The sequence below is a fragment of the Acinonyx jubatus genome, chromosome B4 (assembly GCF_027475565.1).
Source record: "Acinonyx jubatus isolate Ajub_Pintada_27869175 chromosome B4, VMU_Ajub_asm_v1.0, whole genome shotgun sequence".
Classification (NCBI taxonomy): Eukaryota; Metazoa; Chordata; class Mammalia; order Carnivora; family Felidae; genus Acinonyx; species Acinonyx jubatus.
In genome coordinates this window covers 25,344,967-25,372,408 of record NC_069387.1, presented here as the reverse complement: position 1 = coordinate 25,372,408, position 27,442 = coordinate 25,344,967, and the positions used below count along the sequence as shown (strand labels likewise).

Here is a 27,442-nt window from a genome sequence, read left to right as displayed (position 1 = left end):
TGTTTTTTTTTATCTTTGATTTTAAGCAGTTGGATTATGATGTATCTATATGTGCTTTATTTTTAGTTTAATGTGCCTGAGTTTACCAAACATCTGAAATCTATAAATTTATGACTTTGACAAAATTTTGGAAAATTTTGGCCATTATTTTTTCAAAGATTTTTTTTTTCTTTTTGTCCTAACCTCTTTCCCCTCTACTTATGGGACTGTGATAGGACATGTGTTGGACCCTTTAGTATTATCTCACAGTTTCCTGATGCTGTAATTACTATTATTTTTTTTACTGTTTCTGTTTTTCAGATATGACCATTTCTTTTGATTAATCTTCAAAATCTCTGACTCTATCCTTATTATCACTGTTTTGCTATTTAGCCCACTGACCAAATAATTTTCTTTCAGATACTGTGATTTTTTTTTTCAATTGTGAAATTACCAATTCTTTTTCATAGCTTTTGCTTATCTGGTAAGAACTTTATTTTTACATTCGTTTCAAGTGTGTTTACTTTAGACTCACGATGGTTACTTAAGATAGCATCTTTATTGTTTTGGATAATTCTGGTGTCAGGCTCATCTTGTGGTTGGCATCTGTAAATTGTTTTTGTTTTTGTTTTGTTTTGTTTTTGCAAATCATCATCTTTGTGCATCAAATTACTTTTGTTCTGTATCCTGGACATTTTTAACATTATTTTGTATAGACTTTGGATTTATTATATCCCTCTGGAAAATGTTAAATTTTTTAGCAGGCTATCAGCCTGGTTAGGCTTAGTCTGTTTGCCTCAGTTCAGTTTTCAAGTCTTTGCTATGCTGCTTTGGGTCTGTTCCTTGCATGTGACACTTGTGTTAGCCAGAGACTTACGCAATGGTTTAAATCTTAGTTGTGCTGCTTTGGGTTCATCTCACTCATGCACAGCCTAAGGAGGGGTAAGCCCACAACTTTTGTGGGGTCTTAGCTATTCAGTCCACTGCCCCTTGGACAGCTCTGAGATGGGGACTCATCCTCTGGAGAAAGTCTAAGAACAGATGGAAAAATAAAAAGGGAAACTTTTCCCCTTGGGGTGGGGGGGAGGGGTCACCTCTCCAGATTTGATATCCTTCTATATTCTTCCTGCTTTTGTTTGCTTTTCAGAGTCTTCAGGTTGTTGCTTTTTGTGTGCTGTCCAGGGGTTTTAATGGTGATCAGTGCAAGAGATAGCTTGTAGAATGCTTACCTCACCAGAGTGGAGCTTGAACTCTCCAAGCTATAAACTGTCACAGATGCAATTTGCCTCTCCTCACTGGCATGCTTTGATCAGCCTCCTCAGAATTGAGTGATACTACTCTAACTTTCAAGTCTCCTCCTCAAAGTTTTAAACGGTAAACAGTTATCAGGACAGAATACCACAGCACCATCTGGACTACCTTTTGCTAAAGTTATTCTCCCGGAAATATGTTATCACAACATTCCACTGTCCGCTCCAAGTCACAGAATGATCTACGGTATTTTGGCTGCTGCTTTACATAAATGCTAGTTGTCTAGGTCCACAATCATTGAACTAAAATTCATCTGGCTGAAATCTTCAGTGGAGAGGTTAGTTTAATTGTATGCAGTTAAGTTGCCCTAAATCCCCTTTGCCCATTGATCTTTGGGTTCCTGGCACCTGATTCTGAATTCTGTGTGGACTCTGTCCTGTGGGCCTCATGCCTTACTTCCTGACAGACAAACTGCTTGCTCTTCTCACTGTATTTTTACATTCCCAGCAGGATCCTATAGTCCTTTTTTTTTTTTTTTTTTAAGCCCTATGATGTCACTCATGCTGCAGTGACTGTTCTTTCTCTGTCTCTTGCTTGGAATTCCTTAAGTTTCTGAGGCTTGGTTCTCAGAGGAGATGTCCCCTTTATCTCCCAACAGGAGGCTTGCCCTCAAGATAGTCCTAAACTTGAGATGCGAAATGTTGACACTTCCAAGTGGTATAGCCAGTGAAGATTCACAGTTCCTTTGCTATGTGCTTCTCCCCTGCTCGTGTTTCTTCACTCTTTGGTGTTTTCCTGCCTTGAGTAAATAATTAATTGCATTACTTCAATGACAACCAAATATCCATTTTTACTACTTAGATTTCTCTACTACTAAAATCTAACTATAATGTTTCATTATCCTCTCCTGTTCCTAACTGCTTTCAAACAGTCCCAACTGAGTTTTTAAATTTTATCTTTTCTCAAGTGGGTCCTATCCTGTACAATAATAGTAACCAATATGTATTGTGTGCCGGGCATTGAGCTAAGGGCTATGCATGTATTATTTTATCCAGTCCTCACTATGACTATGAGGTAAATATTTGTATAATCCCCGCAGAAGAAGAAACTGAAGCACAAAGAGGAGAAGTTACTTTGCCCAAGATCACACAGCTACTAAGTTGTAGAGATGATTCATACCTAAATAATTCAAGACCAGAGCCTTCTGTAATGGGAGCCTAAGGGTACAAGAGCACCCAGCTCCAGGGATCCCAAACAGACTAGATTCGGCCACTCACTAATGATGAAATCCAGAGACAGAGAGACAAGTGGAGGTGAAACAAGAAAGGAATTTATTTCAGGGAGGCCAGCACTGGGAAGACAGTGAACTAACATCTCAAAGACTATCTCCAAAGTGCTGAGAATACTTGTAGGTTTATGTAAGAAAAATGTGGGACACTGGTTGGTGGGTACATGCCAGTAGGCAGTAAAGATCAAGTTGATCATTATCTTGTTTTAAAGATAGGTCAAAATGGAGGTAAAATCCTCTTTCAGATCCCCACTGTCAAAGCACCATTCCATTTCTATGGAGGGAAAGGGGACAGTGGTCATTTCTTCTGTAGCTACTTCCTGATGACCAGAGGATGACCTAGGGATTTTGGAATGGAAGACTTTGACAGGGTGGGAGAATTTTGCTTCCTGAGTCTCTCCTGAAATACATAATAAGGTACCTCCATGCTGGTATGGATAGCCCAGGCTCCTGTTTGACAAATACAAAAAGTCAACAACCAAAAAGAAAAAGGACAAGAAGTCTAGCAGTGCTTATAGCAGGGTATATTACCGTTTGGAAAGATTTAAAGTTAGTTGGCTGCCAAAAGGATCTAGAGTCAGAGCATCTACAGCAATTATGTGTTTATTTAAATCTTTCATGGCTTCAGACACATTCTTTGAGCAATTTGGAATATATATACAACATTCTGTTTTAATAAGAGCACAGGTTCCTCCTTGGGCTGAAGTCAGAATATCAAGGGCCATCTGGTTTTGAAGGACTATTTTTTGAATTTGTGGTTTTATCATTTAGGAGGGTGACATTGTGCCGAGTTTGATTAAAGATGGCCACTGTGTGGTTGGCTAAACCTCTACTTGTAATTCTACATCGACAAAAGTGACTTCTAGGACACATACATATGGCTAAGGGATAAAGTAATCAAAAAGCCCTCTTTGCCCAATATCTAGCTTTAACAGTATCCCAATTATGAGCAATCACTGGTAAGTAGCAGACATTCTGGGAGATAGGAGCATCCACAAGTGCATTGTCCAGTCCCATCATAAGGAAGGGAGTGCCTTACTTCCACAAGTCCGTAGTTAACCACAGGGAGTAGGGTATGCTCTGGCTTTTGAGGAGCTATTTTGCCATCCCAGCCACATAGAATTGGTCAGGGTAATAGTTGAGTTACACAGTTGTTGGGGAATCCATCTCATTGTCTGGCTGTTGAAATAATCATGTGCCTACGGGGATCTTTTTATTATCCCCACAGAGTAAAAGCATAAAGACTATCTATACATGAGCTGTTGTGGCACTTTCCCTGAAGTTTACTTCGAGTTGTCTAGCTTAGGCAAACAACAAACATTCAAAGACAGCCAAACTAGAATGTAACATCTACAAAGGTATGTTATTGAAACACAATATTTCTCTCTAAAATCACCTCATCTACATCAAAGATAGCCAAATGAAGACTAATTTGTTTGTAAAGCAGGTCCAGTTTTAATAAAGCTGACCTAAGTATTTATATAAGCACAGCAAGAATAGTGATTGACCATTATAAGTTCTTACAAATCTACTTTGCTGGAACTTTTTGTAAGGAATTTCAGATTGAACTTTTAATAGCCTCTCAAGACCAGAAGCCAAGCCAAATACTTGCCATCGGATTTGCCTGCAGAACCTGTAGATTTGGGTGAATTCTTCTTGAGTTCCCCCAAATATCCTGAGGTTTCTGCACCTGCCAGGAAGTGACATTCTTTACTCACCTGGTAAGGCAGCTGGGAACTCTGTCAGCAAGGAATCATGCCAACATTCCCAAGGGGCTTTGTTGGCTTCACAAAGTCCACCTTAGTTCCTCAAAGCTGTCTGGTCATATCTAAGTCTATGCATGTCTCTGTCAAATATGACATTCCAGCCAAAGACTTGGTGTAATATAACCAATGTTTCCAGTGGTGTCTTATTACAAGGAGAACAGATTCTTCTTGAACTTATGCAAATAATTATAACTGCCATGAAAGAAAGAACACTTACTGAGAGGTTTTGAATTCTGGAGGGATCAGGTAGGGAGAAAAGATGAATGCTCCAGTTTGTTCACAAAAGAATACTTTATATTTCTACAAGCTATAGATATCTTAAGAGAAAGTTTTCTTAAATCTGGAAGAGCAAACATTAGAGAACTAGCAATGTTTCAAGTAAGAATCATAAAACTATAATCAATTTCCTCAATTCATTCAATCCCATGTTACTAATTTCTTTTGTTTGAATGCAGTTTTTTCCATCAGTTCCAGAAATTCTTACAGTTTTAGGATGTTAAAGATACCAGAAACCTGTATTTGTCAAAAGTCTTCTCCATGAATCTCCTAAAAGATGAAATACACATTGCAAGGCCTTCAGAACAGTAACTGTAAATTCCAAAAGACTCAAAAATGGACAGGGTTAAAGATCTGATCAGAGTTCATTATAACGCAGTTGGCAAGGAAATCCAGTTATTTCTGTGACAACATTTCAGTAATTAGAAATGTCAAATAATGACCTTATACCTGGGTATACTGAAACTTAGGGATTTCATATAATTTCTAAAACAGTTATAGCATTTACCCTTATGATATAACCTAAGAAAGTGTATCATTTGTTTGACAGTGGTTCCCATCTGACTTAACATACCATGTCACTTAACAAGCCTAATTAGTCAAAAAGACTTTGGTTAGAATTTGAATCTTGGGAAGTTTCTTAAAAACCTCAAAGTTTTAAAGCACATACCAAAATAGGATTACAGGTCATTATAAAACAATACTGAATTATCTGTTTAACCAAGGTGGCAATAGAAAGGTGATATAGCTGTTAGCAAAACTTAGCTCCTTTAATATTGAGAATCTTTAAGTATTCAAAGACCTAAAAGGAAAAAATATAGAAACTTTGTTTTTCTGAGCAGATTAAGAAAGAAAACAGACGCGCCTGGGTGGCTCAGTCAGTTAAGCGTCTGACTCTTGGTTTTTGGCTCAGGTCATGATCTCATGGTTCATGAGTTTGAGCCCCACATCAGGCTGACAGCTTGGGGCCTGCTTGGGATTCTCTCTCCCTCTCTCTCTCTGCCCCTCCCTCCCTCCCTCCCTCCCTCTCCCTCCCTCCCTCTCTCAGAATAAATAAATAAATAAACTTAAAGGAAAAAAACAGCTTCATTTACAATCTTTTATAAGAGCTGACTTACAAATCCAAGAAAACTTTATCTTTTTAACAGACAGGCTCTTACACACTCTTACACAGGTGTACTTTTAAAACTCATTCCTGTCTTAGTCCTGACCATGCATAAAATTCTTTTCCAAAGATTCCCCTTCACAAACATCCTACAGCTTTGTTTTTCATTCAGATTTTGTCCTAAGCCTTTTCTCTCTAAATAACCATTTCCATTGTAGGACAAAATTACTTTCTTTTTCCTCAACAAAAATGTAGTTCTCATTCTTTGTACCTTTCTTATCAAAAATACATCATATTTTCCTGGCATACAGAGTTGCTGCCCTTACTTCTAACAGTCTCAATTACATTTATCAGAATTTGTAATGCTTAGAAATCTTAATTTCTAGTAAAAACTAGGTAGTAAGCAGTTGTGAACTGTTACATCAGAATTCTTCAGATTGGAAATTTATGAAACATTTCATAATTTCTAGAAACATGTGTTTTTCCATAATACAATCTTGTGACTAAGCATAAAATTCTTCACTAGCAGACCCAACTTTTTTTTTAATTTTTTTTTTTTTAAAGAGAGAGAGAGAGAGACAGAGCATGAGTGGGGGAGGGGCAGAGAGAGAGGGAGACACAGAATCCGAAGCAGGCTCCAGCCTCTGAGCTGTCAGCACAGAGCCCAACGTGGGGCTCGAACCCACGAACCGTGAGATCATGACCCAAGCCAAGTCAGACACTCGGCCAACTGAGTCACCCAGGAGCCCCCAGACCCAAATTTATCTTCAGTTTCTCTGCAGTAAGAAACCAAAAGCTGATAAATGTATGTTTAGTAACTGTTTCAGTGTTTTATCTTGTTTGGAAAAGACATCCAGTGGATTCAAACCAATATATCATTTAGCCTAGCGAAACTTCAAAGATTTAGGTTACCAAAGGTTCTAAAAGCTGTATACTTTTTTTTTTTAATTTAACCTACTTGCTCTTAACAATTACCCATGAAACCTTCATGAGACAGATCAAATTAACCATCATTTTAAGTCCTCTTTTTGCTGACAGATTGCAACAGAGATAACATGAACTTATCTGACCTTTAGTAAACCTTGGTAGGATAAAAAGTTTATATTAAATGCTGGTAATGCTAAAGATGTGTCTATTTTCATTAAACCGACAACCTTGAATTAGCTTTAATACCGAATATGTTGTACCCCTGACCACTAAAAGGTCAACCAGTTTGTTCCCTACTGTCAGTTTTACCTGGGGCTCCTGTGGGGAAATCTTAAGTGGGCAGTTTAAGTCCAGGGGAGCCCCCCGGACCCCTTCATGTTGACTTGGGAGGTGCTTCCATTTGAACCTCACAAGGAGGCAGCTCAACAGCCTGGGGTGCTTTTTGCTCCTCGATACTGAGGGGGGGAGGAGCAGGAGCCAGGGGCACTGGAGGCACCGAGGATGGTGTAAGAGCCAGCTGCACGAGCTGCACGGGTGATGCTGCAGAAACAGCAGGGGGAGGTAGAGGCAGACGTGTACGGGTGCCACGGGCAAGGCCGAGGTGAATTTCAAGTTCGGACTAACATCCCTTAATCTCCACGTCCTTTCTCTCCCTCCTGCGTGACAGCCTTTTTCTCAGGTTGCACCATTTATTCACAATATGTCCTAATGGACTTCCTTTGGGAACTGAAGGAATATTTTCCATCTTCCTAGGCAAAAGTTCAGAAAGAACACAGAAGAAACAAAACTACGACTACATGAAGCCCAGAGTACCTCTGTTAGCATTCGTGCTTACCCCAAAGTGGGGGTGGGGGCAATTCACTGACTGAACCACATGGTTTCCTAGACAAGCTAGGAGAGCCAAACCAAAACCCCCTTGGAGACAACTGAATGTGAGGAAGGAATCCAAGAGCCATTCAGTTGTCATCTTTCCTCCGAGCTTAACATCTACATATGCTAGGTGGTGTTACAGTGAAAATTCATTTACTTCTTAGTCCTAGGTTTATAACTAAAAGGAGACCAGTCAGCCAGTATTCTCCCTAGGGAGCTTTGGGAGGGGATAGAGTTAGCATTCCCCATCTTGTACACATACATTACACAGAAACTCCAACAGAGATCTCCCCCAAATGCGTACCCTTGCTTCCTGTTTACCTCTCATCCATTCCTTTTTCCAATGGTACCTTCACAAATTACAGTGGCCCCTGCCACACCCTGAGCTAATAGGTTATAAAAACCTGAAACATGGTTCAAAAGAAGCCAACATCATGGGAGGGGGACTTACCAGGAGTCAAATCTTTGGGGGCCCTCTACTACTAATTTGTTTATGTTTCACCAAATGCTGTTAATAAGGCAGCTGATGCCACTTCAGGAAAAGCAAGAAAGTCCTCAAAATGAAACCGGTTTTGGCAGCTGCAAATACTTCCTGTTATCCCTGCCAGGGACATCTGTCACATCCACTAGCTCAGGAAAGGGACCAGTGAGCCCTGGTGCACTGCTGTGGCCAACTGCTCTGTCCCTGGGAGTCTCAATGGGGCTGGACAAATCAGAAGTACAGCTCCTGCCTGCCTCATCAGAACTATAGCCCTGGGGTGCAGGGGTGCGAGAGCACCTGGCTCCGGGGGGCCCGAACAGACCAGGTTCAGCTACTCCTGACAAAATCCATAGGCAGAGAGACCAGTAGTGGTGAAACCAGAAGGAAATTTATTTCAGTGAGGCCAGCAGTGGGAAGACCACGGACTTGCATCTCAAAGACCGTCTCCAAGGTGCTGAAAATACTCATAGGTTTGTATAAGGAAGATGTGGGACACAGGTCAGTGCGTACATGCAGGTGGGCAGTGAAGGTCAGGTCATGTCATCATTGTCTTGGGGCCAGTCATGCCAGGTCTTCTGGGCTGGGGGCAGTCCTTATGCCTGAGGGGGTAGTTTGGGTTCCCATCGCAGGATGCTTTGCCCTTGAGGCCCTTTGTCTGAGTTAAGAGAGAAGCTGGCAAGAACTTAAATTAGTTAGAAAGTAAGACTAAGGTCAAAGTGGGGGTCATTAAAATCCTCTTTTATTTCTTTCTTAACTCACTGTGGAATATTGCTTCCAATCTGTAAAATCAGGGCTGTACTGACACCATTGGCTGGATCTAAATATCTTACTTTTCTTTTCTTTAATGTAGGGCCCTAATCATTCATTTTGCTAGCTGATACCTCCATATTTTGTGAAAGTTTAGGCCTGAATCTACCAAAAGAGTGCACTGTTCACATAAATCCTGATCACCTTCAGGGCCTCAAGCTGGAGATTTCTTCCTGAGGCCTCCCTGGGTCAGGTCAGCTGGCCGTGCAGGCATAGCCCCATTGTACATAGCATGACTTCTCACCTTCCCCATCCTTAACATTTGCCAACTATTCCCAAAGTATCCTGGGCTGATTTTCCTGGCCTTTCCCCCTCAGATCCGTTCACATGCTCAGGAAAAGGCTCAGCCACCAGGGAAAGGCTCAGGGCTTGATCTTCCTGGCTGCTTGGCCTTCACATTTCAGAGACTGCCTCTCAGGAGTCTTTTGATGGTACAGACAGCAGCAGTCTCAGAATATTCAGAGGGAGGAGCCCTTCCTCTCCCGTTGGCCTTCAGCCCCTTCTCCAAGGCGTCTCAAATCTTAACACCATTCCATTCATCTGGGGATTTTGTTCAGACATAGTGTCTGACCGGTAGCCTCAGAGGCAAGGCCAGAGATTCTGCCTTTCTAGCAAGTTCCCAGATGCTGTTGCTGTTGCCGCAGGCCCAGCTTGAGTAGGCAGTAAATTTTGCTTTTTACCTTTTGCCACTGGTTATAATGCAGATGTAGTGAAGTACCCATGCTCTGCACACTGGGGGAAAGCCTTGTTGCTGTGTTTGAATCGGTTCAGTTTCCATCACCCAATTTTGTTAGCCATTGTGAACTGGCTGCAATTTATTTTGATTTTCTACTTATCACATGTCAGTTTTGTGCTTTGTCATCCATGTGTTTAATGATGGTTTTAGTATTTTTTTAGGTTTATTTATTTTGAGAGAAGGAGAGATTACAGGTGGAGCAGAGAGAGAGGGAGAGAGAAAATCCAAAGCAGGCTTCATACTGCCAGATGCGGGACTCAAACCCACGAACCGTGAGATCATGACCTGAGTGGAAACCAAGAATCAGGTGCTTAACCAGACTGAGCCACCCAGGTGCCCCTGTAATGCTGGTTTTAAAACTTTTGGTTTTTATCTTAATCTGCTGTTCAGGATTTTGCACATTGATATTTTAGGTTTGGTTTGTCTGTTGTGATCAACTGATTCAGTATTATTTTTAATATTTTTATTTTATTTAATATTCTAATATTATTTTTAATATTTTTATTATCCACTTTATTCTGAAATTCTTATAGGAAAATATGCTATTGGAAATTCTTTAGCTCCTAACACTTTATTTCCCTATGTTGGAGCAATTGCTGATATACTATATTTTATATCACATACTTGTATATGTACATGTATATATATGTACTTTATATCCTACCCCTACCCTTGCTGTGGACTTCTGTGGAGCATGACATTTCATAGTGGGATCCAGTGACAGCCAGAGTCACTTTTGTAACTGTCCTTCAAAGTGTTGTCTCCTTTTACTTCCCTTTTTCTGTGTGGCCATTGCTCAGAAAATTTTCCTGCATGTATGTATGGCACATCTGAAGTATCCGAAGTTTAGTGTTTATTGTGGGTAGCATAAATGGCCATAACCTCTGGGGAAAGATGGGCTACATTCTAATCTGTTCTGCTCTTTGGTAGCCACGGGATACCTGAACATTTCAGATTTGCTGTGGGCTTCAGTTTCTTCATCTGAAAAAGGAGGATAATAAGAGCACCTACTTTCTAGGTTTGTTAGAGGGTTAAATGAAATGACATTTGCAAATACTTAGACCAATTCCTGGCACCTAGGAAGGTTTTAATAAAAAGTAGCTCTTCCGTCTTGTCTAAAAACAAAATCGGTCTCAAAGATGTTATTGGCTTTATTCGGTGATTCATGGATTGGGCAACATCTCATCTAGCAGATAGAAAGGAACTCCAAAGAGCAGTACAAAATGAAAGACTTTTATAGGCAGAAGGGGGTGGGAAAAGTTTACTGGCGCAGAGTGGATTGTTTGAGGCAAGGTCACCTTCGTTTAGGGGACTGCAGGGATCTATTACGCGGGTAGTGCTGACCAGGGTATTTCCAGATCAACTGGGTTAAGAGTCCACTCCTAGAAGAGGTCAAAACTAATTAAGTTAGGTATTATGTTTTGGTTTGGTGACATGGGCTTAGCAACAAGTGACTCCATCTGGGGCCTGTTGTCTTTTTTTTTTTTTTTTTTTTTAACATTTACCCCCTTTGATCAGACTCTCAGCTTGACTGCGAGATGTGATCAAAATTTAAGGCACTAGCCCCACTCCCAGCTAACACTGTCAAGTCCTCAGTTTTTGCTCGATCCTTTGTGCAGTAATCACAGGTCATGACATTTTTGCTGAATCTCTGTGGTGTTGATAGGTCACGACTTCAGGTTCGCCTTTCTTTTTAGATCCATCATTGTCTTTGTTCCTTTTCTGACGTTTCAGTGTTAGGGAGGTCATTCCCTTGGTGGGAATGTGTTAGCGGCTGTAAACATGCATTTAAAGCCCTTGAGAGAACACAGAGCACCAGGGTGACCGCTATGATTAGTTTAAGCAGGATGACTCCCCACGTCTGCAGTGGAGCCATGGTCCCTAAGACCCAAATCAATCAAAATCAAATAAGCCCCAAGAAGATCCTGTTGAGGGAGTCACTGCCTTAAGCCAGGTGGCTCATTTGCTAACCTCATGTAGCTGAGTTCAGCTTCCCCTGAAGTGTCATCCAGTTGCAGCAAGTGGAATTGGCCACAGCACAGACACCTCCTCATTCAGCTAAAAGAGGATCGAGGGCTACCCTATTATCAAGAGCAACCTTGGCCACAGAGTCTGAGGATTTGGGGGGTTTTTTTGTTTTTAATTTTTTAATGTTTGTTTATTTTTGAGAGAGAGAGAGGCTGAGAGTGGGGAAGGGGCAGAGAAAGAGGGAAATACAGAATCTGAAGCAGGCTTTAGGCTCTGAGCTATCAGCACAGAGCCTGATATGGGGCTCGAACTCATGAACCTTGAGATCGTGACCTGAGTCGAAGTCAGATGCCTAACCGACTGAACCACCCAGGCACCCCACAGAGTCTGAGGATTTTTGCTGGGCACCTGTCACTTTTGCAGCAGATTCTGTAATACTTTCAGGAGTTAAGGAAAGATTCCTGATCACAGCCTCATGCGTACACATTCCTGACTAGGAAAGTAGAGACCTGCCGAAGGAAGTGAATCCTAAATCATGAAGGCCTCCTGCTAGGTCCTTTCTAACTTGGCAGCATATATTCAGGGGACTTGACCTGTGAGGTGTCTTAGTTTGTTTGTGAACAGTTAGGGTCACAGTTGGATAACCTGGGAGGCATTGCCTGGTTTTGCACCAACTGTCTAGGCATTCACAGGCTTAAGGAGAATAATAACCACAGATAAAGAAAAATCCTTCTGGGGCACAGGCCACTTCTACTAAGGCGGCACTGTAAATGGATTCACTGGGAGGGATTGTCGCAGTTCAGTTCAAGCCAGGGGTCAGTTAGGTTTTCAGTGCACTCGGGAAGTAAATCTCCTTGCCTGAAATAAAGGTGTTCCAAATTCCTGGCAAAGATGGGTACTTCTGTTGGGGTCTTCTCATGATTGGGGCAGATATGATTGAGATAATCATAAGAATGTGGAAATGCAAATGTGTTGATTTGCGTAGGTATTTGTATCTAACTGGGAAGTCTAGTTGTTACTATAGAAAGGTAAAATCAAGGCACTGAATATTCTGGCTGTAAAAGTCAGATTCTGACTTCTAAGGGAGGTTGATTATAGTTCATGGTGATACGGGGGATAGAAGAAAAGCTGGTCACAGAGAGAGAGAGGAGCAGGGGATCTCTAGCATCATGGACAGATCAGAGTTTTTGATGACAAAATCCATCAGGCTAAAAGGTTGCCCAGCCCTTAGCAATGGCCAGGGACATACAGATAACGGTGCTACTTTCCTGTTCAATGCCAAAGGAAAGGAAAAAGAAAGAAGGAAAAGAAGAGAAGGAAAAGAAAGGGGGGGGTTTCATGTTTAGTTGAAGTATGAAGTCTTGATCTGGCATCTTGGGTAGAAATAGTATACAGTGATGTCAGCTCCTTTTCTTCATTGGTTTGATTCAGAAGTCTCCAGAATTTATACAGGATCAGATATTATATGGAGTCTTCTCTCGCTGTGACATGTGTGCCCAGGATTCAGTGCTTTCTGTTTTCACAGCAATGTCAATAGTCAGGAGCCTTGGTAAGGTCCCTTCCAACAGGGTTGGAGAGTTGTCTTCCTCCGATGACATTTCCAGAACACTCAGTCACCATGCTCCAGACTATGACCAACAGGATTTTTTGAACTGGGATCCAGGAAGGCTTTTTAAACCTATTGATGATAGGCTTTAGCATAAGACATTAGAGACTTACAGTAGATGGTTATATTAGGATGAGTTAACCAAGGACTCAGCAGAAAACTGTATACCAGTACATACTGGTCTGCTGCTGACTGTCTCATGTGATACAAGTTTATGTTTCCCAAAGCTGGTACTGTGAGCAGTCAGCAGGACCAAAGGCAGTACCTTAAGCCAAGGGAGTTCAGCAGTTTTAGCAAGTTTAGAAATTTTAAGTTTGAGGATCCCATTAGTTTTGCCAACCCTGCCTGATTGATAAAGGTGATAGGGACAGTGATAACATTCAAAGAAGTTTGCAAGGTTTCTGTTAAGGCTAGTATGATCTGCCCAGTGAAGTGGGTGCCTTAATCACTGGAGACCGTGGAATGTATACCCCAAGTGGGGAACATGTTTTCTAGCAATTTCTTTGTAACTGCGAGGGCATCAGCCTTACAGCAAGGGGATGGCTCCATCTAGGAAACCTAGAACATACTGGTACAAAAACAAGAATATATTGGTAATCCCTACTAAATGGTAGTTGGATGAAGTCCAGCTGCAGGTGCTCAAAGTGTCCAGAGGGAGGAGGTTTGAGGTGTCTGGGAATAAAAATAGTTTTTCCAGGATTTTGGACCTGGTAGATAAGGCATTGATGGTAAACTGTTCTCACAACTTTATAGAAGTCTCCTCACCAATATCAATTCATAATTAGAGTCATCTTGGTTGACCATGGTGGGTGAAAGAATGCAAAAACTGAAAAATGGGTTATGCCAGGGAATAAAGAAGACTAAGTAGCCATCTTGGTTTTCCTATCACCCCAACTGTTCATTGAATTTACAACCCATTGTTTGCTCGTGTTAATTTCTCTGATTCAAAAGCAGACTCTTGCCATGTTATAGAACATTAGAATGGCAAAAATCTGGCAATAAGGGGTCATTTTTTTTGCAGAAGCAAAAGGGACCTCATCCACATGTGCCCCAGCTGTTATAGATTCTGTTGTTTGCCTTTCCATGAAAGTCAGCTAGGGCATTTCTCTGATACCAGGTTCAGGTTTTTAGCATGGGCCTCAATTTTGATGACAGAAATTTGAGAAGGTAAGAGAATAGCAGTAATAAAGATTTTTATTTGTTGTCCATGTTTGACTGTGGTCCCAGTGGACATAAGAAGACAACTTTGTTTCCCTAACATCCCAAATCATGGACAACACCAAAGGCATAGCGGCTGTCAGTATGCATCTTAACAGTTTGTCTTTTGATAAATGGTGTGCTCGGGTGAGGGCACAGAGCTCTGTTTGTTGGACTGATTTAGCTTGTTGGAGATTTCTCCTCTCATGTAGTTTGTATTGGGTAGTGGTGTAGCCAGCCTGGAAGTTCCCTTTTTTTTTTTTTTTTTACAGGATGACCCATCAACAAACATTAGATCAGGATTAGTCAAAGGGTAGGTCATAAATCAGGATGTGTCACAAAATGGAGTGTTACTGCCTCATAGTTGTCAGGCTCACCCTCGTGAGGTAGGGGTAGTAACATGGCAGGATTAAGAACATTGTGACATTTAAGATGCAGGTTGGGTAGCAAAATCAGAAGGATCTCACAGGAAGTTAGTCTGCTTATGGAGAAATACTGAGTCAATTCAGAATTAAGAAGACTTTGGGGGCTTCTTACAACTTAAAAGATTTTGGAGCTATTTACAAACTCCATAGGTTGTGTAATTTGTAAATAAATGTCATTACCTAGGGTTAAATCTATGGAGGCTTCTGCTAATTTTGCAGCTGTAGCTTTTTTTTTTTTAATTTTTTATGTTTTTTTTTTTTTTAATTTTGAGAGAGAGACAGAGTACGAGTGGGGAAGGGGCAAAGAGAGAGGGAGACAGAATCTGAAGCAGGCTCCAGGCTCTGAGCTGTCAGCACAGAGCCCGACATGGGGCTTGAACTCATGGACTGCAAGATCATGACCTGAGCCGAAGCCAGTCAGTGAGCCACCCAGGCACCCCACTTTTTTTTTAAGTTTATTTCGAGACATAGCACAAGTGGGGGAGGGGCAGAGACAGAGGGAGAGAGAGAATCCCAAGTAGGCTCCGCACTGCCAGCACAGAGTCCAATGCAGGGGCTCGATCTCACGAACCACAAAATCATGATCTGAGCTGATACCAAGAGTCGGACACTCAACTGACTGAGCCACCCAGACACCCCTGCAGCTTTAAGACAGTTGGCGTGGGCATAGGTAACTGAATCAAGTTGGATGCTCTGGGAAGCAGTAGGTCTGTGTTCACTGCCATGTTCTTGAGTGATTATTCCCAGGGCTTGGTTATCTCTTTCAAGCACAAATAGGGTAAAGGTTTTGAACAGTTAGGTAGCCCTGGGGCATGCAGCTCTTGCCCAGCTTCTCTTAGTCTTATTAAAGCCTACTTGTGTTTATTTGTCCAAGGAAGGATTCAAGGACTGAAATTTCAGTAAGTTCATAGATTGAGGAAGGCACTTGAAAATTAGGAGCCAGAGTCTGCAGTAGCCGGCTAGGCCTAGGAATCCATGCAAGTGGCGCTTAGTTGTGGGCCTAGGACATTGTTGGATTAGCTTAATTCTGTTTTGGAGATAGCTGGGTTCCGTTAGCACCTAGATTATGGCCTAGGTAATGAACAGTATCTAGAGATAATTGGAATTTTTCCTTTGAGTTTTATGTCCTTTTTTGGCTGTTGCAGCAAATAAATGGAATCTTTGAAGGACACCTATTTGGTAACTGAGCATAGAAAGAGGTCATCTACATACTATAGAAAGCTCAGTTTCCTAGAGGACTACGGGGGCGGGGGAGACTTAAACCTTGGTGGAGCACTTGGGAGAAATAAGAAGGGGCCTCAGTCAACCCATGAGACATGACCATCCAGGTACACTATTGATTATTCCAAATCAAGGCAAACAGAGGTTGGCTGTTGGGGTCTCCAGTGGTGCTGAAGAAGGCTTGAACATAGGTCCATTGCAGTAAACCATCTGGAGTCCGGTAGAACTTGTGACAAAAGGTTGTTCAGGTTCGGAGCAACTGGGAAATGGGGAATGACTATCTTATTAATAGCTCTCAAGTCCTGGACAATTTGACATCCTTGCCCATCAGGTTTCCAGTCTGGCAGTTGCAGGGGCTGGTCCAAGGAATGATTAGTCCCAGAGTGATTAGGTCTGTTGCTATGAGGTCTTGCATGGCCTCAGGCTTTTGTGGATATTGAGCCAGTTTGGGAAGAGGTTCAGTTCTGTCTATCTGAATTTTTATCAGCTCTATACTTTGTTCTCCCAATGTCAGTGTTAGAGGTAGCCCACAGATCTTCAGGAACCTTAGATAAATCAGGGATCTTTTACTGGAGTTATTTCTCTTCTACATGAAGGACAAATTGTAAGGGACCTAAAACATCAGTTCAGGTTGGTCAGGAAATTCTAAGATGAGGTCCCCATTGGAGGCAAAAAGTATTAGCCCTTTCAGTTTAGAAAGGAGATCTCTACCTAACAGGTTGAGTGGTGCTGTGTCACATAGCCAAAAAACAAACAAAAACAAAACAAACAAAAATCAGAAAAAGCTTTTACAGTCAAAGGTCCCAGAGTCATCTGTACTGCAGGTTGAGGTAGAAACTCTGAATTTCATTAGATACCCTCACTACAGAAACTTCTTTTTCACAACTTTTTTTTTGTTCTATGAGAGCAGGGTTTAAGATAGAGAATGATGCTCCTGTATCGACCAGAATCTGGCAAGGTTTTCCATTGATTTTACTTTTAGTTTCCCCTTGGCTGTTTAAGGGGATTAGTGGTAGCACTTTACCAGAGGATCCCTCAGAGTCCTGTCAACTCTGGGAGAGGCCATTTGGGGGCAGATAGGGAGGCATTTGAGTTGATGATGAAGGATTTGCATAAGGCTTTTTCCCCCAATGTCGTAGTAGATTAAAAATGAGACATTGACCCCTGGTCCATTGTTTTGAAGACGGACTCCTAAGAGGGTGCAATGGAGGAGGCAGGCCCAGGTATTAGCTTGTAGCTTTTGTAACTGTAAGGCTAATAACTCCTTGGACTTTTGATTTTGGTCTTGTTTCAAAGTGCTCACAAGTTAGAGACTTGAGTTCAGTCCAATCAGTGGCTGCCCATCCTATTTATGTCTTTTTATCAATCCACTACTCACAGAAGATAATCCATTAACAAATATGGCAGCTAGAGCAGGTTGGGTGGCTTCATTTATTGTGTGCAACCTGGAATGCCGTAGGAAGAGAGCTTGCGATGGGTCTTAGAGTCTGTCAGATTCATCTTGTTTTGCATGTTTGAATCATAGACCAGTGGATGCAGGCAGCGAAGACTCCAGGAATGGCTTTTAAAAAGACTGGATGCTATTTTTCTTTTTTTTTTTTTTTTTCTGGCCCATAATGGGACAGTGGTGGAGATCTCAAATATCTTCCTTGGGGTGTGCTGTTCTCACATCCATTTGGGGGCTTCATCTGGTCCCACCAGCATGTGCCCAAGCTGATAAAGATCTGGTGGCCTGGTGTCATAGGCCCTGATAAGGACTCTAAATTCTTCAGAAAACTTTTGGGATTCCTCCTTGAGTTTAGAAAATTCTTTAACTAGGGGCCTTAGTCCGATTTGATTTTTGATCAAGGCGTGAAAGATGCCTCAGGAGGATCTCCTGCAGCCTTGAGTGGTTTTATTTTAAAAGGTAATTGTATAAGAGTCTCTTCAGAGTGGAAAGGTAGTTCAGATAGAGAGTTAGTAGAACATGAGTCCTGAGGTAAAGGAGGGTAGAGGGGAGCAGTAGGAGTTATATCAGTCTGTCTTTTGTTGTAGAAACCTCTATGTCTTTAACTTTTCTGTCTTTAATTTTTCATAGCCTTTTGCTATGAATTTTTCAATGAAGCTATTTTGGCATCTCGAAACCTTTTGGAAGCTTCTCCATACCAATTAAAATAGGTATCCCATTCTGTTTGTTCGATGTGGAAACTGCTCCTCAAGTGCACTTCTTAAGTGAACAGTCTTGTCTAATTGGACCATTCCCCTAGAATGGCCAATTCTAGGTTTTCTTTAGTAAGAGTTGCCATTTTTGAAGCTGTCTATCACTTCCCGGACTGTAGCTCTTAGACCTAAAATAAGCAGATGTGCTGGGACACGACACACTCAGCTCTTTTTAATTTAAGAATCTCAGTTCTTTAGCCAAGCAGTTGAGTCTCCTGGAGCCAAACTAATACCTCAGAGGGATATGCCACTGTATGGGGTGGGGTTTTACAGCATACATCACTGCGCCGAAATTTTCTTGAGGTTTACAGGTTGACCCGGTGTCAATCTAACCCCTTTCCCTGACTTACCAGTCCTAACACAGGAGTCCTAGAGTTGGCGTGGAGCGCCCTAACAGCTATTAAGTACAGATCCATGCCCACCTAGTTTGTGACTTTTTGGCTTCCAAGATTCCCACTGGCAATAGCCTTTTACCCACACAAAACAAGACAGACAAGCATGTGCACATTAACACACCAGCAGTAGCCAAAGAGATGTGATGGCAGACTGGCCAAACAAAAGAAGAAGAAGGGGCATTAGTTGCACTCCACCCGCCATGACCGACCTGGAACTGTGGACAGAGCCAGCAGACTCCCAACGGGAGACTGGACTAAATAAGGGCTAGGACTGGGGCTCGGGGTAGAACCATCTGCCAGATCAAGCCAACCTGCTAAGGACTGGATTGGAAAGCCAAGTAGATGAGGAGCTTGATGCAAAGAGAGCAGAACCCAGAACCAGGGGAAACTTACCTATGGTCCTCAGAAACAACAAGAAAGAGAACTCGGAGGGTTCTCAGATATCACACCTGTGTTTCCCACCATCCCCAGAGGTGTCAGAAGTTTCCTTCAGATCCTACCACCACCAAATAAAATCTGTTAAAAAACCAAATTCAATGAGTAAATTCTTAAGATCTTACTGGCTTTATTCAGTGATTCATGAGTTGGGCAGCATCCCATCCAGCAGATAGAACTCCAAAGAGCTGTACAAAATGAAAGACTTTTAGTTAGAGAGGGCAGGACAAGGAAGTTCCTAGCAAAGTATGGAAGTATGGATTATTTCAGGCCAGATCACCTTTCTTTGGGGGATGGCAGGTGTCTCTCAGACAGATCACCTCACTGGTGCTGAGCAGGTAATTCTAGATTGACTGGTTTAAGAGTCCACTCCTTGGAGAGGTTGAAACTAATTAGGTTAGGTATTAAGTCTTGGTTTGGTGATGTGGCCTTAGCATAAGTGACTCCATTTTGGGGCTGTCTTTTTTACAATGTTAACTAAGAATACTGACAAGACAAACATGAAATGTTCAAATATGAGTAGGCTTCTGCTAATTTTTCCACCACTGTTCAAAACACTTATAAGCTACAGTAGAATATTTGGCAGTGTATCATCTAAAAGAGGTAACAAAGCAGTGGGCTCAAATTTTAGAAATTTTGAATTGTTCATGAATTAACTGTTAACTTTTCATGATTGTCGAAATCATATGCTGAGGAAGCAGTGCCTTGGCTCACACACCATGTGTTGGGAAGTGGAAAGAGTAGAGTGTAAGCAGCCTGGCCCTCCTCAAGCCTCATTTGTTTTTCCCATGTTTTCAAAGCCATTGGGAATAATGATATTTGCCTTGAAACTGTAAGGTAAAGATTGCTAAAGAGGTCTACAGCACAGGGGTGCCTGGGTGGCTCAGTCAGTTGAGTGACAGACTTCAGCTCAGGTCATGATCTCGCGGTTTTTGAGTTCGAGCCCCACGTCGGGCCCTGTGCTGGCAGCTCGGAGCCTGGAGCCTGCTTCAGATTCTGTGTCTCCCTCTCTCTCTGCCCCTCCCCAACTCATGCTCTGACTCTATCTCAGAAATAAATAAACATTAAAAAAAAAAAGAGGTCTATAGCATTATTTGCTCTATATTCTTACCATAATATTGCATGCTTTTTATTCTTGGACTTAATGTTCAAGAAATTAAAACAGAACAAGTTGTTAACACAGCAAAACTATGACAATTGAGGACTTTGAGCCTTGCTCACAAGCATTTGATTTTCTCTTCGTTCTGTAAAGGTACCATTCCAAAGCCACATTTTAGCCACAAAAATAGCCTAGTGACATTTTCTGTTCTCTTCCCTTCTGCATTTAAAAGTATTTTCCAAAAAAGGATGTGAAAACCAAATGTCAGCCATTTAGTACATTTTTCTGCATAAATTTTATCTTTAGTGAGACCTGACTTTTTAAAAAGGAAAGTAATAAAGCCAAATAATGCGTCTGTGTTTGTGGGGGAAGGAGTGGAGAGAAAGCTTTGGTGTTTAAAAAGCTACTAACACACTTCACAGCTTCAGCCAATAGAAGAGCAAAATCCATCATGTGGCTATTCAGACAATTTGTGACTTGTTCTGTCTGGTTATGAGGCAGAAGAGGAAACTAATAATAAATCTTTCTATATATTTCACCTTTCCGGCTTGAGCATTAAGTACTATTCTGCCCTCCTTTGTGCTGAATCTCATATGCTGTCGAAAGACTGCTTTGTAGAGGTGGTTTGAATAAATAGACCTTTATAAGACTGTCATCATTCTTCCATAAAACTGTAGCAGAATAAAAAGTCTCCCGCATACAGCAGAGAGAAAAGCTGAATATAAATGTTAATGTGTTTATTAAAATCCTCATAACTTTTGGCAAACTTTGATTGAAGGCTTGTAGGAATTAGGGTCTGCTCTGGAGGATTTTATAGGGACAACTGTAAACCCAAAAGTCATAATTGAATTTATGAGCATGTGCTGGATTTAAAATTATAATCCTTGTATATAAGAGGTAAATATGATCTTTATTAGAATCACAGTTGGCTTTTTTGTGCCATTGGTGTATCTTAAATGTTTATACTCTGGCTTAATTTCTGGGCATAAATCACAATTCAGTTCATTCAGCTGATTTTTACGGAGTCCCGACCGCACCAGGCACTGTTCTAAGCTGGTGGGTTCCTCAGCGAACAACACAAATGTTTCGTCCTCCTGGTGTTTACATTCCAATGGGAGGACATAGACCAAAAAAAACATACTCAGTATGAATTAGAAATATAAAGTCAACTGTACAGTTCTCGAGGGTGATAAATTCTGTGAAAGAAAGTAAATGCAGTGCAGATTGAGGGAATCAGGAGTTTGCGATTTCGAATCAGATCGTGGTAGCCTTGTTGGAAAGGTTGCATTTTTGAACAGACTCTGAAGTAAGAAAGCTACCCATGCCCTCTTCTGCTTAGCTAAGGAAGACTCAAGGATGGGTTATTTTGACCTTTTAATTTTATTGACTCGTCATACCCCTGAGATAGAGATGAGATGAGCACTCAGTCAGTCAAAGTCTGATATAAATAGCCACTTTGGAAAAAATGATGCTCTTTCAGCAAGCTTCCCACTTTTTCTTTCTTTCTTTCTTTTCTTTTCTTTCTTTTGTTCTTTCTTTCCTTTCTTTCTTTCTTCTTTCTTTCTTTCTTTCTTTCTTTCTTTCTTTCTTTCTTTCTTTCTTTCTTTCTTTCTTTCTGTCTTTCTTTCTGACAGCATACAAATTGATGCTTCATTAGTAGGATTTTTCTTCCATTATAAATGAACTCAACAGAGAAAAGAAAACCTGAACCTCTGGCAGGGTTTGTTATGAACTGCTAAGTTGCTATATTTTCTATATAGTTTGATTGCAAGGGAACTTTACATTTAGTTTTATAAACAGATTTGTCACTCTCCAGTACAAAATCCAGCCACCCACTGATGTGATCATTATAAGATTGCGAGTCAAATATAATAGCATGGTTGTTTTTATTTTATGCCTCGAGCAACAAAACTCGTAGTGCTACAGTAAGGTAAGTAGGCTTTTTAATGTGTCTGATCTGAGGGGTACCTAGAGAGTCCATTTGATTTGAGTGTGTTTTTTCGGGTAACAAAAACCGTTGGGATATTTATTGCAGACTCTAGCAATTTTGAGATTTTTCTCTGAACAAGTCCGGCCAATACTATAAAAGTGTCCAGGGGGAAGTGTGGAAGATTGTTCACATTAAGTGGTGCAGGTACACTGGAGGTAAACCCATAGCAAAAGCTGCATCCGTGCAAGGGGCTTTCATACAATATGCCATTTTTGTGTCATAGTAATAATGTCAAGATCATTAGCAAAAGTGAAGAGAACTTGATCAGAGCAACAGATTTCTCTCCAATATGTAATTTAATACTGGACAGAAGTCCAAATAAGAATAGATTTTTTATTGGGGCGCCTGGGTGGCGCAGTCGGTTAAGCGTCCGACTTCAGCCAGGTCACGATCTTGCGGTCCGTGAGTTCGAGCCCCGCGTCAGGCTCTGGGCTGATGACTCAGAGCCTAGAGCCTGTTTCCGATTCTGTGTCTCCCTCTCTCTCTGCCCCTCCCCCGTTCATGCTCTGTCTCTCTCTGTCCCAAAAATAAATAAACGTTGAAAAAAAATTTAAAAAAAAAGAATAGATTTTTTATTTTTTAATTTTTTTAAAGTTTATTTATTTATTTTGAGAGAGTATGTGAGCATGGGAGGGGCAGAAAGAGAGGGAGAGAGAGAGAATCCCAAGCAGGCTCCACGCTGCCAGCACAGAGCTTGACATGGGGCTCAAACTCATGAACTCTGAGATCATGACCTGAGCTGAAACCAACAGTCAGACACTTAACCAATTGAGCAACCCATGTGCCCTAAGAATGGATTTTTTAAATGTGTTATGACTGTTACATGAATATAAGGTATGTTAAAACTAATTTAGCCAATCTCATCTATCTGTATCTCTTTCTTTCTCAGAAGTTTCTTTCCTAACAGATTAGTAACACTGTGATCTTGAGCCCAATTATCCTTTCATGTGTAAGGTACTGCTCATCGAGATTCACATTATTAAATTCATTTTGATGTTCATCAGCCTTTAGAAGAACTACAACTAAAATTCTATGCTGGACATTTACAAAAGTCCACTTACTACTTAAGTGTCTTTTTAAAAACATCACATTTCATGGATTTCAATTAAATAATTTTCACAATAGTAATACGTTATTGTTCTAGTAGATATTCCTTTACTCAGGATCTGCACTAACATAGAAATGAGGACAATACCACAGAGTGTCCGTAGTTTTTTGGTTTTGTTTTTTAGTATAGAACACCACACCCATATTTTAGAGCATTCTTTCAGTGTACCTACGGTTTCAAAGTGCTGCTGGCAGGCCCTGGTTTTATTTCCTCAATGCTTTCTCCACTCATTTAGCCTTTTTGATTTGTTTTTAATTAGAAAGAGCATGAGCAGGGGAAGGGCAGAAAGAGAGAGAATATTTCAAGCAGGCTCCATGGTCAGCACGGAGCCCAACGTGGGGCCTGATCCCACAACTCTGGGAGTCATGACCTAAGCCAAAATTGAGTCAGACACTCAACCAACTGAGCCACCCAAGTGCCCAGCCTTTTTTTGATTTTTAATTGTGTATGTCTGTTTCAGATTCAGAAAGGAGGTCTTTTTGGGGGGCCATGTTTATAGAATGAAAAGTGCTGTCCATCAACTATGAATTAATTTTAAAAGTAGTGTTAGCTACTGTTCTAATAAATAACATCTTTCTTGTTTTCCGTACATAAAGATTTGTTACAAACCATGAACCTTACACACATCCATAGAATAAAAAGAAGAAAATCTGAAAATAGAACGATGGAAACATTCAACCTCTTATAATTACATGGCTAATGGGTCAATAATGTCAACACACATAGAAGTCATTTGGGGCAAAGGTGTTGTGTATATGTCTAAATTCTCCTGCATAAACACAGGCTGAGAATTTGCATGTAGATTTTTAAAGATCTGCTTTTTAAGATAAAAATAAAGGCATTCTTGCATTTACTTTAACATGAATATTTCCTTACGTGTAGTGTTTTAAACAGCAACTTTACTAGCATCATTATTGACACCCTAAATGGGCTGTATTTCTTTGGCTGAAATGAATAACCCTTTATATAAAATCACACACAACACATTTGCCTACTTTCAGGAAGGAGTTACCAATTAAATGTATGAAAGTAATTAAAAACAATGTGCCTTCCTAATTATTTCAATTTTCCAGTTGACACAGTTTTTACAAGAACATCAACTAATGGGAATCAGTGGCTTTATTCTTTCTTTCCTGAATTTGCCAAGTTGATTTTGTAAATTCCTGTGGAATTAAAATGAAATGAAACAGATACTTATTTACATGTTTTGGTTTGAATAGAAACATTCTTCTATGTTCTTTCCAAGCTAGTGGCACATCAATTTTAGTTCACTACCTGAATTCCAAATTAATGAACTCCAAGATGATTTTTTAGACCGTTTTTGGGGTTTTACTTACTACTTCCATATCATCGTTGTATTTCCTTAGTCCTGGATCTAGAATGCTAACACACATGCCCTGTGTACGTCACCCAGGCCTAGCACATCCACTGCCGCCATTAAGCTTAATATAGACTTTTCAGAGGTTCTGCACAGAGTGAGTTTGGAGATCAAATCTGACTTCCACTTTTTGTAGCCAGGGTCTCTGTGGAATACAGTATTCCTGAGAGTCAGATAGTCAGGATAGTCATCACTATCCAAGGTGTGGGGCAGCTGAGAATAGGGTCAGAGACTCTGAAGCTATGGATCACAGCCATAATCAGACAGTGGATCACTGGCTATTTGGGATTGTATTTTATTGGCATTCTTTTGATAAGATGATCGGCAGGATGGAAAGAATGAAGACTTTTTGAGTGCAACGGACGACAGGCTTGTTTGTTTGTTTATTCATTTTTGAGAGATAGAGACAGAGCATGAGTGGGGAAGGGGCAAAGAGAGGGAGACACAGAATCCGAAGCAGGCTCCAGGCTCTGAGCTGTCAGCACAGAGCCAGATGCGGGGCTTGAACTCATGAGCTGGAAGATCATGACCCGAGCCGAAGTCAGACGCTCAACCGACTGAGCCACCCAGGCGCCCCTGGACAGGCTTTTAAATACCATTTGAAGAGCACTCCAGCTGTGTGTGACCTTAGGAAAATTCCTTAACCTCTCGTCCATTTTCTTGTCTGTAAGGTGAAGATAATAATACCTTTCTCACAGGGAGCTTTTGAGAATTAGTAATGGTGTATGTTAACCATGTAGCACATGCCTGCTACATAGAAAAACCTTGATATGTCACATCATAATTACTATGTTTCCATAGCCTGTTGTCTGTATTTAAATGTGTGCTGTTTAGATTATCTTCTCTGTTTCTCTTTAAGCATTAACAAGCACAACTGAAACAAACTATAGTATAACCAATTTGTGTATGTATGTATAACTGTATTTCACCAAGTGTGTTAAAAATTTTTGTATCAAAGGAGCAGTGAATCTGTCCCACTGCAGAATGAACCTAACACAGTTTGCATCCCTAGAGCGGCCTACAGTATAAGTAGCTATTGCATCCTAAATACAAAGCAGCCACTGAAAATGCTGTGAACTTACGGCTAGGGGTGTGGATCTAGGTGGTGATCTTAAGGTTAAGAGCTAATAAGAGAAATTCCAGAACTTCACCAATGTGGATAGCAGAGGTGATCCAAGAGCCTGTCAGGGAGAATGCTGTTTGGAGGCCCTGGGAGCAGTTTTGTTGTCAGAATGATGGAAACTGTATCCCTACTTTAGCCTTTTTTGTAAGGAAACTCCCACCTTGGAAGATGATGACCTCAAATCTAGGGAACATGTTTCAAGTAAGATATCTGCCACTGTACACTCCATGAGTGGAGTGATACTCCATCTCGCTGTGAAGAGATTGTATAAGGGGTAAAACTGAATATAGGCACAATGTAAGGGCATTGTATTAGAGGCAGCATACTTTTGCCCACTAAATCAGACACATCTAGTTTTTTCCTCCAGAGTTAAAATAAATCATTGTGGGTTTTGGCAAGGGTGATAGAAGAGGACAAAAAAAGCTAGACTCTCACTCAGCAAAGTATCTTACACTCTGGGAAGCACTCCAGAGCTGAGACCTGCTGAAAAAAATGTAAATTCTTATCACCCTTTTAGCCCTGGGTGTGGAGTCGGGGGTGGGCAGGGCAGGCCAGGATGTGCTATTTAAATTTTAGTGTTTTATTCGCTTCTGTCTTTTTCTTTGCGCATATACAACTGAGTTGGCTTCGTTTGTACAGGGAACACAGCTCCATTTGTAATACCCCTTGTTCTTTTTCTGTTTTCTAGTAAAGAGTAAGTTTTAGCACTTTATTGTTGGTACCTTCAGAGTGGGTAAAATACATACACCCCAAATGGTGCCCAGCATACCGCAGTCAGTAATGCTATCCCTGTCCTCCTCTCCCTCGGAGATCTCATTTCTTCTCACAGTCCCACGTTCTCTCTTGTCGTGCCTGTGGTCACGACCTCTCTGACCTCTCTGTTACACCACAGTCAGTCCTTGTCTGATAGTGATAAGGTAGATCGATTTCCTTTCCTGAAACTCACAGGTCCAGAGCTGAAGTCATCACCTTCCCCTCTGCTTCTCTTTATTTTTAGATCCAAAGAGCCAAGTTCAAATGTGATCTTCACCAACCAATTCCCCTTAGGGACCATGAGCATGTTACCTCACCATCATATCGAAGCATTCTGGGAACAGATGCTTTTACCTTTAGCTCCCATTCCTTTGGTTCATTCAGCAAATGGTCATACCTCCAGGACAGCATAATTACTGAGTAGAATTTAAATGAATACAGCAAACTAATGAGTGCCTACAGTTTGCTAGCTGATGAACAAGTAGATAACTCCCCTGTTTTCACAGAGCTCACGGTCTGTTAGAGGATCAAGACAGCTAAAAGACAGAGTACTGGGTGATTAGTCTCTTGAATTTCAAGTACAGAGAACACATGAACTTGGTACCGAACCCAAATTTAAAGTGTTAGGGAGGATTTCCCTAAAGTGTATCTAAGCTGAAACAACAAGCAAGAATTAGCACATGAAGAGGGCAGGAGTGTCCTTGCAAAAGCAAGCAGCATGCCATGAGGATCCAACAACACAAAAGAGAACCTGCCATATTTCCGGAAGCAGGGGGACCTCATGTAGCTGGAGTGTACCTAGGAAGGAGTATCAAGAATGAAAATTAGGGGTCCCTGGGTGGCGCAGCCGGTTGAGCATCCAACTTTGGCTGAAGTCATGATCTCAGTTCAAGGGATTGAGCCCCATGTCTGGCTCTGTGCTGACAGCTTAGAGCCTGGAGCCTGCTTCGGATTCTGTGTTTCCCTGTCTGTCTCCCTGCCCCTCCTCTGCTCAGCTCATGCTTTGTCTCTCTCAAAAGTAAATAAACGGGTGCCTGGGTGGCTCAGTCCGTTAAGCCT

At 41.2% G+C, this 27,442-nt stretch overlaps 1 protein-coding gene and 1 long non-coding RNA gene across 5 annotated transcripts in view; one reads left to right on the top strand and one right to left on the bottom strand.

Annotated features, from left to right (window-relative positions):
* The window catches only part of MPP7 (MAGUK p55 scaffold protein 7), a 290,238-nt gene that overhangs the window by 238,513 nt on the left and 24,283 nt on the right, over positions 1–27,442 (top strand). The gene's annotated exons all lie outside the window — the stretch shown is intronic.
* Positions 17,487–27,442, bottom strand: part of LOC113603629 (uncharacterized) — a 114,429-nt gene continuing 104,473 nt past the window's right edge. The window contains exon 5 of the long non-coding RNA XR_008299962.1: positions 17,487–19,013. This is a non-coding gene — a long non-coding RNA (uncharacterized LOC113603629). The remainder of the gene's footprint in view (positions 19,014–27,442) is intronic.